Here is a 12,229-nt window from a genome sequence, read left to right as displayed (position 1 = left end):
ATTTGCATAGGTCACTTAAGATGGTGACTTTTGTGGCATGTCATTTAAACCAACAATGCTGGTGAAGAACAGTCACTTTAAAAGGCAAACTTTAGAATTCTATGTCAAGGGTGGAAGGGATGGAGGAGTATCACTCAGTGGGAGAGAGCATACATAAGGCTCTGGCTTCCATCTCCAGTGCTGCAAGAGAAAAATAAATAAATGAAAATGAGCTCTATGACAAAGGAAACATCCCTGAAGCTGGTATCTCCAGCAACCAAAACTAAAGCAAATACTGAGGGCAAGGCAAAGCAAAACAACGGGAGCTGCTGCCCACTCCACATCCAGGATCATCTTATTTCAACTCTAGGAGATACACAAAGCCAAACACTAGCTGCTACCCAGGCCCCCTTGTGCGCTTGGGGAAATTCCACTCCCATGAACATCTGGGACACCAGAAACCCACCCACAGAAATACATTTGTTGTCCAAATATAGAACACTGAATGGAAAAGTAAATAGAACAGGAAATCAGAGAGCAAGCCATGAACTGGAAAAAAGCAAAGGCATCACAGAAAATCAAGATTACAGTAATGGCCTCCTGCTGCTCGCTTACTATGACATGAAGAAAGTAAGACCCCAAATTCAACAGGGCAGGGCTTGGTGATACACACCTGCAAATCCAGCTTCTCAGGACAATGAGACAGAGGATCAAAAGCTTGAGGAGATACAGGGTGGCTCTCACCTGCAATACTTATTGGGAGACTGATGCAGGACGGCTGCCATGAGTTTGGAGGCTAGCCTGGGCCTTGCAGTAAATTCTGTCACACAGCAATATAGAGTGAGACTGTCTCAAAAAAAAAAAAAAAAAAAAAAAAAAAAAAAAAAAAAACCAACAACAACAAAACCAAACAAACAAACCCAGGCCTGGAGAGATGGCTCAGCAGTTAAGAACACTTTCTCTTTCTCCTCCTCCAGAGGACCCAGGTTCAGTTACCAGTACTTACATGGTGATTTACAATCTTTTGTAACACCAATTCAGGAGATCCAATGACCTCCTCTGATCTCCTCTGGCAAAAGGCACACACATGGTGCACAGACATGCAGAAAAAACATCCGTACACATAAACAAATTTTAAATAAAACAATTTTTTAAAGTTTGAGGCATCCCTAGGTAACTTTGTAAGATTTTGTTTAAATGATTAAAAAAAAAATTTGTTTTTTTGTTTTTGCTTTTTTTGAGACAGGGTTTCTCTGTGTAGCCCAGGCTGTCCTGGAACTGACTCTGTAGACCAGGCTGGCTATAATTCAAAGATATACCTGACTTCTGGGATTAAAGATGTGTACTAGCAACTATGCCTGATTGCTCAACAATATGTGTTTTTTAAATGAGGCGGGGAGGACTGGAAGTACCCTGACGATAGTTTAGTTATAGGAGTGTTTGCCTCATATGTACAAAGCCTTAAATTTGCTCTCCAGCACCTTATAAGCTTAGCATGGTGGTGAACACCTATAATCCCAGTAATTGGGAGGTAGAAAGAACAGATATTTAGTCATCTTCTCCAATTAAATGGCGGTAGGAAATAGTTCAGTGGTAGAGTACTTGCCTAGCTTGAAAGGGCCCTAGATTCCGTCATCTTAGTACCATAAAAAGAACTGGCATGCCTTTGCCTTTGGTACTTGAAGAACTCCACCCCCACAAAACACACACAAACACACACACACACACACACACACACACGAAAAAAATTCAAAGTCTCTTGTTTCGACAAATTTTCCTGAAAATATATCTTGGATATTCAAAACAGGTATGTATTCAGAAGGCAGCTAACTGGGATATTCTGAATATAGTTCAGCGTTATAATGGTTGCCTAGCATGTACAAAGCTCTGGGTTCAATAGCAAAAGGAAAAAAGAAAGGAAGAAGAGAAGAGAGGGAGGAGGAAGAAAAAATCAGGAAAGGAAAAGAGAATAGGAGAAGGCAGCTGTTAATCTTACTCTATATTTGATTTGAGCACACTAATGTAATAAACTTGGGCTATATAATTTTGCTAACTTCAGATCTTTATAATTATCAAGCCTCACAATTATTTGAACAAAAAAAATGATTTTTATTTCCATGGAAAATCCACGACAGCTCATTTTAATAGCCTCATCTTCTAAGGAGAAGCCACTTCATTCCTTGAGTGAATTCTGTTAACAGTCCTTGCTCAGTGTAACCAGACCAAGCACTTCATTCTATATTCTCTTTGCCAGGTTCCTGGACTCAACAGCATTCATGGCGCAGTGGCTTTTCCCTTGCCTTAACCAGTCTCCTCAATTTTTCAGAATAGTGCAGAAACACCTGCACATAGTAAGCATACTGTTTCAACACACAGTAAATACAAACCAGTACGGTTCAGAAGATACAGTCCATTTAGGGCAATCCTTGGAGACAGATTTCTGAAATATTACAATCGTGTAATTGGTTGTCGAACCATCAAATGGATAATGACTGCTGTCACTCAACAAAGATATGAGGATGCTGGCTCCAAGCTAAAGCAGTGTCACAGGATCCTGTTGACCTGCTTCCAACATTAAACCAAGACCTGCTTGCACCAGGCAAGGCCTCTAGCAGAAGTTGGGCAGTGCTGGTAGACAAGGTATTAGGTTAATGAGAATCTCTACCTGCTTTAACTTTCACTATAGAGGGAGGGAGAGATAGTCAGTCTGTGTGTGTCTGTGTTTAACTATAATTCACATCCTATCCTACTGATGTTAACTATACAGTACCTATTTTAATCATGAGAAAAACAACAGACTGAGTCTGAGACAGAAATAAGTGTCTGTTCCTCCCAACCCCAGCATTTAGTCAACATAAAATATTGATCCTTAACAAACCTAAAGGGGAAAAGTGGTCATATGAAAAAATTAATGCATGGCTTTCTAATTAAAATCTTGACACCTAGGCCTGAGGAAACAGTGTGGTTTATAATGCACAGATTGCAGACATGGAGACGAGTTCCTTTTCCAGAACCCACATAAAAGCCAGCTGTAGTGGTTAGTAATCCCAGTGCTGGGTACATGGAGACAGGCAGAGCACCAGAGCTCACTGTCCAGTCAGCAAATGAGCAAGCACCAGGTTCAGTAAGGAAACTGGCTCAAAATATTAGGTGAGGAAGATACCCAATGTTGACCTCTGGCCTCCACACAAATGTGTAAACATGTAACACACAAGCCTGTGCACACATATACACAAACATGTATACACTGCTGGACACACAGATTCAAGTGATCCCACACACTTGACAGGCCACTTGTGATGGTTTGAATGAGACTGGCTACCACAGGCTCATATATTTGAATACTTGGTCCCCAGCAGTTGAACTGTTTGGGAAGGATTAGGAGGTTTGGTCTTTTTGAAGGGGTTGGGGGAGCTTAAATCCCACACCATTTCAAAAGCCCACACCATTTCTGGTTAGCCTGCTCTGCCTCATGGTTGGTGTCTCCACCTGTAAGCTTTCAGCTACTGCTCCAGCACCAGGCCTGTCCTGTCTGCTTGCTACCATGCTCCTCAATATGGTAGTCACCAACTTTAATCCTCTGAAACTGTTAAAACCCCCAAATCAAATGTTGTCTTCTCTAAGTTGCCTTGGGCATGACGTCTTGTCATAAGAACAGAAAATTAAGATCTAAGTTGTCAAACTGCCAAGACAAGGGGTCTTCTAGAAAACATAGCAGCTGCCATGAAAACACAGAAAGCAAAAAAAAAAATTATTGCCCAAAGTAAAATGGAGGTGAGCAGTGCAAGTAAGAATTTGTTTTTTTTAAAGCCTGACATAGCAGTGCACACCCAGCATCCCAGCAGCAGGGAGACTGAGGCAGGGCGATCAGGAGGAATTCAAAGTCAACATCAGTTACACAGTAAATGTAAGACTAACCTGGGCAGCAAGAGACGCTGTCTCAACAAACCCCTGCCAAAAAAACACAAAAAACAACAAAACAATAATTCACCTTTTTCCAAAAAACAAACACAAAATGAGTTCTCAATTTTCTCCATGACTGATCTATGGGGAAGACTTTAGGAGCTTTGCATGCCCAAGTGCCCTGTGTCTGAAGATAACAAACAGCCTGGCCCCCACCTGAACACTGTAAATATTAAATGATATTTAACACCTGTCAGCAGTTCTGTACAGAAAAATTACTGCTCTCTTTAAGATTTATTTACTGTACTAGTTTATGTATATGAACATTTTGGCTGTATGTCTATATGTACACCATGTGCCTGCCTGATACACAGAGGTCAGAAGAGGATGACAGAGTCCCCTAGGACTGAAATTACAGACTACAGTATATGGGAAGATTTGAAGGAAGAAAAGGCAAGGTAGAAATGCTGTAATTATAATCTCAAAAAATTTTAAATAACAATAATAACCTGAAGCAGAGGCCATGAAGGGGTGCTACTTACTGGCTTGCTCCCCATGGCTTGCACAACTTGTTATCTTATACTAAAACTCTGGACCACTTGCCCAGATGTGGCACCTCCCACTTCCATGGACTTATCCACAGGCCAATCTGATTTTCTTAGTTGAGGTTCTCTCTTTCTAAATGACCTTGGCTTGTGTCAAGTTAAAAAAAAAAAAAAAAAAAAAAAAAAAAAAAAAAAAAAAAAAAAAAAAAAAAAAAAAAAAAACAACAACAACAGCACAGTCCCCAAACCTCGGGCTCACTTCACTATGCCACCAGTTATATAGATGCAGACAGAAGCAGCATCTAGAGTCCACAATCACACAAAAAATCTGAGACACTCCTTGCCTATCTATACTCTTTCAGGTTTCTATCGTACCTGTGTGGCACTGAAATTCCAGGTTGACCAGTGTTTCCACTGGTTTCTTTCTGAGTCTGCATAAACAGAGACAGGGCTATCTGGGAGTTCTCCTAATCAAAACCACAAATAAGAAGGTGACTTGAAGCCAAATCTAGTGCTCTGTAACATCTTTAAAAACCACAGTAAGAAACAGAAAGTTTTGTATATTCGTGGGCTCTGAGTTCTTGGGAAGCAGCGTTTCTCTGACCCTCTTCCCTCTTCCCCTATACCCACAGGCCTGAATTTCAATCATTATTCAAGTACCATCTCACCCCTTTTCCTTTTTCCTGTGAGCATCCGAGACTCTTATTGTACCTGGCAGCAGCTATGGTCATTTATTTCTTAACATACCCTGCCCCCAAAACACTAATGTGCCAGCTGTGTACAACACATGTTTGTAATCCCAGCACTCCAGAGGCTGAGGGAAGAGACTAAAGAGCCAATTGGAGGCAGGGCTAGAGAAAAGGCTCAGTGCTTAAGACCACCTATTGATCTTGCAAAGACTCTGAAATTCAACTCTCTTCCAAAGGGATGGTAAGTGCGAGGCCCCATGCCTATCTCCATCAGGATACTTGGATAGCCCTGATGTGACTGACTCTTCTATCAGTGAAAGAGAGTCTTGCAGAGGGAGGTCAAGCTCAAAATAAGCCATTGGGGGAGACTTGACTCAAAATAACTTTTATAATGGACCCATAGTTCAACTAATTTCCTGTGGGTATAAAGGTATCTTAAGTAAATTCTGGGGTTTCCCCCCTTTGAGCCCCAGCTTCCTGATCAAGATTTCCCACCTCTGTGACCTACAGTGATCACTCAGCACTGAACATGACAGTTTCTCAGCTGACTGAGCCAAGACACTTGCTTCCTCAGGTTTCCTGACACCTCAGATTCACCCTTTTCCCCTTTAAAAAAAACTCACTGGTATACTACATTCAATAAACTGTTAATCTTTCACTACTAAATACGTTTTAAAATCATCTCCAATGAGGAAGCAAGATTAAAATCATTTTGTAAACATTTATCCTTTCCTAATGTTTGAAAGATAAACTTTTTTTTCTTTTTTCCATGACTATTTTAGTATGAAGGAAGGAACTGGCCTTTGGAGACAGAGGCAAGATTTTCCCCTCAGGTCTTGCCTTCTGTCTCCCTTCCCTCTCTCCCAGGGCAGTGTATATCTGGAAGCCCAGCAATGGTGAGAGCTCCTGTCTCCTAAACTGAAAGGATGATTGAGGGAGACAGCTAACATCAACCTCTGGCACACATGTGTGTGCACAACACAAATGTATTCATCTGCATGCCTGAATGCACATACATGAACACATGCACACACCACACACAAAATATAAATTAATTAATTAAACCAAGTATGGAACTTTTCATACCAGCATTTAGGAGACAAGGCAGGCAAGCCTGGTCTACAGAGCCAGCCAGTGACTATGTAGTGAGACTCTGGCTCAAAGAACGGAAAGAGGGAGGAGGGGGGAGAAGGGAGACAGAGAGAGCAAAAGAGTGAATCCAAACAATAATAAGATTAAAATCAAAAGATAAAAATAGTGCATGAGGACAGATACAAAGAGATGTCTCCAGGAAACACAAGTTGGGTTTCTCCTCTCCCTTGTCCTAACATATTCACATAACTATGCAAAGGATAGATCAACTAACTACTAAAAATACCTTGAGTCAAAGGCCAATGTTCAGGAAACACTAACAGTTATGTTTTTATTCTTTATAGGAACTGACTGCTGTGACCAGCACCTTGTGGAAGCACTTCTTCTGTGAATCTTTTTATAATTTGGAAGACTTTGACCTCCTGAATTCAAACTCAGTATTTAGGATTTAAAATTCAAGAAAGGAAAGGAAAGAACCCAAGGTACCCAGAGTTTACAAGAGATAGCAGACACAGACCAGGTGAGGTGGCCCAGGCCCATCCATCATCTCAGCTATTCAAGAGGATTACCTACTCAAAGCTAGCTTAGGTACCTGGTGAAGTCTTGTCTCAGAATAAAATGGAGTTTGCAAATGTAGCTCCATGATTTTACCTACATGTCATATATATGATACCCAATACTCACTATCGCACACAAATACAGAAAAATCTGGGAACTGGAGAGGTAGTTGGGCCAGCAAAGTCCCTGTAACACAAGCACAAGAACCTGAGTTTAATTCTCAGAACCCACAAAAAAAAAAAACTGTACAAGCTGGCCAGGTGGTGGTGGTACACACCTTTAATCCCAGCAGGGGCAGCAGCATGCGGATGCCCAAGTTCCAGGCCAGCCTGGTCTACAAAACTAGTCCTGGGCCCACCTGAATTATATGGTGAAACCCTGTCTCAAAAAGAAAGGGGTGGGGAGTCAGGAAGATGGCTCCGTGGGCAAAGTGCTTGCCACACAAGTATGAGGATTCATCCTCAGTATCCATATAAAAATATAGGGATAGTGGATGGTATATGCCTATAATCCCAGAGTTGTGAATTAGAGACAAGATCCCTGACACTCACTGGTCAAGTGGTAATATATAGTAACTCCAGTGTGTACAAATTGGTGAGCTCCAGGTTCAGTAAGACCCCCTGTTCAAAATATAAATGAAATTTAGTGTCAACTTCTGGCCTCCACATGCCCACACATCTGCACACATCTGCACAGGTACACACACAAAAACTGAAATCAATATGGACACCTGAGGAATGACATGAGGAATTGTTCAACAACATGAATATGTGCGCGCGTGAGCACACGCACGCACACGCGTTTAAATCAACCTGGCTGTGAATTATTTCAAAATCGAAAAGCACCCTACAAAAACTAAACTCAAATTCCTGCTTTTTTAATGAAAACTTCAAGTACCAAAACAGCCCTGGGAGACCAGACCTTTGCACATTTAACTCTGTTCAGTAAAACATGTTACTGGTTGAATATCATGTGCTGTTGAATCCATAAAATGGACTCCAACAGAGCAAAACTGTTTTCAGCTAATTCTACGGACATACACAGTGGCAAAGCTACAGAAAAAAAAACAATCCCCATCTGAATCGTGGAGGGCCTTCCAGGATAAAACAGAAACAATACTGATTGACAGATCCCTATCAACATTTAATGGAAATCTGGGGGGCAGGAGAGGGGAGTGGAATTTATATATCTCTTGTCCCAAGTGGGAAAATCCACACTAGATAGACAAGAAAGCACAGGAAGTCCAAGTTTAAGAGCTAGGCCTTGGGACTCACATGCCTGTCCCTCCCCTATGTATGAGTGGATTACTTGCCCTCTGTTAAGAATCAGTTTCCTTGGCTGGAAAATGGACACAGTGACTGTAATCCGTATCAGAAAGGGCTATAAAGTCCTCATCATAGGGTGGGTAATGTGGTATATCCAGTAAGGGGTTTGGTGCCTAATTTGACACCCGAAACCCACAAGATGGAAAAAGAGAACTTGTCCGGACTTCTATGTGTACAAGCACATACACACAAATAAATAAATGAAATGTAATAAAAAATTAAAATCTTCATTGAAGGACATTCTGGTAAAGTGAAGTCGACTTCTTCATTTGCATAATAAAGTTTTTGTTTTGTTTCTTTTTTTCTAGAATTAACAGGGTTTGAACCAAAGGCCTCATGCACACTAACTAAGACAACCTCTCTGCAACCAAGCTGTGCCTGCTACTAACCTTTTTCTCTAGCTCCTCAATACTGAGATGATCTCCATAGCTAGGGATTGAACACAGGGCCTCTTTTAGCAAATGACTGCTAAAAGCCCTGATTGCTAGGTAAGCACCCTACCAACTGAGCTACATCCCTAGCCCCTCCTTTTGATTTTTGCAAATGTATAAAATGATGCAACTGGGTATCTAGGTGGGCTTTTTCACAGTTCAGGCTAAATGGGGCTAGAGCATCTTCTTCTCTCCAATCAGTACTTGGAACAGACCCAGCAACTTGGCTGTTCTAAGTAACCACTTTCTCAGTTATGGTTCCCAATAAACACTATCCCAAGAACCTAGCAAGGTAGATTCACCATGTAACCATAACAATAAAAATGTAGAGTCTCTGATATGTAAAACTGGTGTTCAAGGAAATGACTCAATCAGAACAGTGAAGACCTGAATTTAATCCCTGGGAACACATGTAAAAAACGTGGGTGCTACAGTCTGTGTCTATGATTCCAACAATGAGGAGGATCCTTGGGGTTTGTCAGTCTAGCCAAATTACTGAGCTTCAAGTTGCCTGAGAAAGAAACCCTGTCTGAAAAAAGAACACAGATAGATAATTACCAACTAAGGGAGATACCCCATATCAATCTCTGACTTCCACCTCCCTCATACATAGACACACACAACCAGAAACACAAGTGCACAAACACATCTACATATACATGAAAACATTAAAAAAATAGGCTTCCAGATCACTTACAATTCCACAGTCCTATACTACACTACTGGTACCTATACTGTCTACTGAAGCAAACTTAAGATGTAGAAATTAATATATAAAACTTAAAGGTGTTTATAGTTCTCTGAACTGATCCAATTGTCTTATTTTTCTATTGCTTTGAAGAGATCATGACAACTTACAGAAGGAAGAACTCACTGGTACTTATAGTTTCAGAGAGTTAAGAGTCCATGACATCATGACATCATGACAGGGAGCATGGCAGCAGGTAGGCATGGCACTGGAGCAAGAGACCTTACATCCGATCCACAAACACAGGCAGAGTGTGAGCTAACTGGGAATGGTGTAGGCCTTTGAAACCTCAAAGGGATACACATACCTTAAAAGGCCACACTTCTAAACCTTCTCAAAAACATTTCCACCAGCTGAGGAACCAGCATTCAAATATGAGCCTATGGAGGCCATTCTCATTCAAACCACAATAATCCTACATCAAAGAAAATTATCATCACACCAAAGATCCTGGTAGCCCACCGTACTAGACAGCAATCAGCCTCCTTTTACAATTTTCCCCAAAGGCCTTGCTTTGGTGTGACTCTCTGGGCCTAGAAAACCAGCAAAACCCAACAGCAAAACCGAGGTAAACTTCAAATTGAGTATCTGCCCAATACCATAAAAAGGGGTAAAATATCTTCCTCTTTCTTTTAGTAGTAATGCCTAAGTGGACTTCTCTGACCCAAGTAAGAATGTATCCTAGGGTAGATGAGAGCCTTAAACCCCAAATCACCCATGCCTGTCCTACAGGTAGGGGTGTGTGTGTGTGTGTGTGTGTGTGTGTGTGTGTGTGATTAAAGGCTTGAAAAGCTTTAGGGGGCCATTTTAATAAGTGGATCAAGTGAACTTCAACTTTCATCCTTGTACTAATTGCCCAGGTGGGTGGTGCCATGAAAATCTGCAACACACTTGGACATGAAATCCCTTTAAAAATAAAAGTGCCGTCTACACTCAACACTATTTCACACCTTTCTATGCGTCTTCTAGAAATGACTAATGGTAAATTTCATAGACCCATCAAGACCTATTTGCTACCCTAAACGAAGACGGGGGGGGGGGGGGGGGGGGACACGACAAAGCACTCACTCCCCCTCCTGAATTCCTGGGTCCTCTTTTAAGTTAAACCAGGGATTGGCTCAGAACAAAACACAAGTCAGGTCAAGGCGCACACACCAAAGCAGAACAGAAACAAACACTTGCACTAGCAGTGAGGCTTAGGTTTTGGTTAGGGGGAGGGGAGCTGTTTTAGGGTTTGCTTCCACAACACTTGGTCAGAAAGAAACAAGCTGACCCTAACTGCGGAATTTACGGTGCGGAGGCCTCTGAGAATGCCAGGAGCTCGGAAAAAAAAAAAAAGAAAAAAAAAAAAAAGAAAAAAAAAAAAAAAAAAGTAAGCAAAAGAAGGCGAAAAAAAAAAAAAAAGCCCCAAGCTCCTGACTGCGCATTGCTCACGCACGTGAAGCCCAGGCCCCATCCAGCACCAGCGGGCCTCTAGCCTCCTCCTAAAGTTGTCACAAAACCCCAAGATCACCGAGGTTCAAAGGCGCACCCCTCCCATATAAACTCCTGCTCCCTGCACCCGTCTCTACGTAAGGGAAATTCCTAAGACGGGGATGTGGGTGAGTGCGGATCTAGAGAACCCCTCCCCAGCCCCAAAGCAACAGGTTTACACCCTCCCCAGGCCGTGCTGGGCGGTCCCTCTCCCTTACCTAGCCAGAGGAGCCGCCCTCCATCGTTGTCACCCCCCCACAGCCCAGGTCCCTGAGACCAGGCCTGGGAGTACGTATGGGGAGGGGGCTCCCGGACTTCCCTGACAGTTTGAGCCTCGGAAACTGAGCACAGACGGGCCAGCCACTCTCCCCCGCGCGCCGCCGCGCGTCCACCGGGTTCCGGGAGCGCCGGCCCGCGCCTCGAGGATGAATGAGGCTCCCCTCCCCCACAAGGGGATCCCGCGCGGCCCCCAAGTCCCAGGGCGACCCGAATCAGCCCAGCCAACCCCCTCTGGAGCCTCAGACAAAGAGATGCTGGGACTGAACTGCAAGAGCTTCCCTAAACTTGCCTTTCCCTCTCCCCAAAACAAAGGCGCACCCAGGCCTTTCCCGCCCCCCGCGCGCGCGGCCACTTCGGGGAGCGGCCGCCCCGGAGGTATTGTTCAGCGTGCAGGGAGCGCGCCCAACCTGGGTGTGGGGGGGTACACGGCAACTTGCCCCTCCAGAAGCTTCAGGGCCCGCGGTCGGGGTCACCGCCGCGCCCCTCGGCCCGAGAAGTTTGCGCCCCTGCCCGGCGTGTACTCACCTCGCCGCGAGCCGTGCAACTTGTGGCCGCGCACTCAGCTTACTGGCGGGTCCACCGTCACCAACCCCGGGCCGCGCAGAGGCCAACGAGGGCCAAGCGCCCCGGAGCAGCCGCGCGCTGCCCCTGGCCCGCCACCTAGTCCACGAGAAGAGCGGGCGCTGGAAAGTTTCGGTGGCGAATGGCGGCCGGAGGGCGCTGCAGCGGCGGCGGGGCGGGGGCGCTGGCGGCTTGTCGCTCCCGAGCGTCGAGACTGGGGGGGCTGGGCTGGGAGCGGCGGCGGCGGCAGAGGGCGGGACGGCGGGAGGGACCGACACGGCCAGTGACCTCCGCTGGGAGCGGACGCGAGCGCGCCTACCCGGGCTGGGAGACGTGCCAAGGGGGTCGACAGCGCGCCGCCCTCCCCAGACACCTGGAAGAGGCTCTCTACAGCCCTGCCCTCCCCCACCGCGTGCCCGCCGGCCCCTCCCCCAGCTCCTTGGGGGGGGGCCCCGCGTCCCCACGCGGCAGCCCCTCCCCCACTAAGGGCTAGGACGCCAGGCCCGCCCTTCCCAGGACCAAGTCCAGACCCAGCCCCCCGCGGGCAGGGAAAAGACTTACATCTCTGCACAGTTCTTCACCCTAAAGCCTCCCCACCCCCACCTCACCCCGCCCCAAGCCCAAGGTGGAGGAGGGAAGCCTAAGC

At 44.9% G+C, this 12,229-nt stretch overlaps 1 protein-coding gene across 3 annotated transcripts in view; it reads right to left on the bottom strand.

Moving 5' to 3' along the window:
• The window catches only part of LOC117694145 (F-box-like/WD repeat-containing protein TBL1X), a 165,583-nt gene extending 153,624 nt beyond the window's left edge, over window positions 1-11,959 (bottom strand). The window contains exon 1 of one of the 3 annotated variants that reach the window (XM_034484925.2): window positions 11,548-11,959. The gene's annotated coding sequence lies outside the window, so the exon portion shown is untranslated. Of the gene's footprint in view, window positions 1-10,961; window positions 10,981-11,547 lie in introns of those variants that run through there. The other 2 variants (XM_034484924.2, XM_076918379.1) reach the window with 2 other exon arrangements.
• Window positions 11,960-12,229: the final 270 nt, after the last annotated feature.

This window comes from Arvicanthis niloticus, chromosome X (assembly GCF_011762505.2).
Source record: "Arvicanthis niloticus isolate mArvNil1 chromosome X, mArvNil1.pat.X, whole genome shotgun sequence".
NCBI classification, from domain to species: Eukaryota; Metazoa; Chordata; class Mammalia; order Rodentia; family Muridae; genus Arvicanthis; species Arvicanthis niloticus.
The sequence above is the reverse complement of the archived record's forward strand: the minus strand, read 5'-3'. Positions and strand labels throughout refer to the sequence as shown.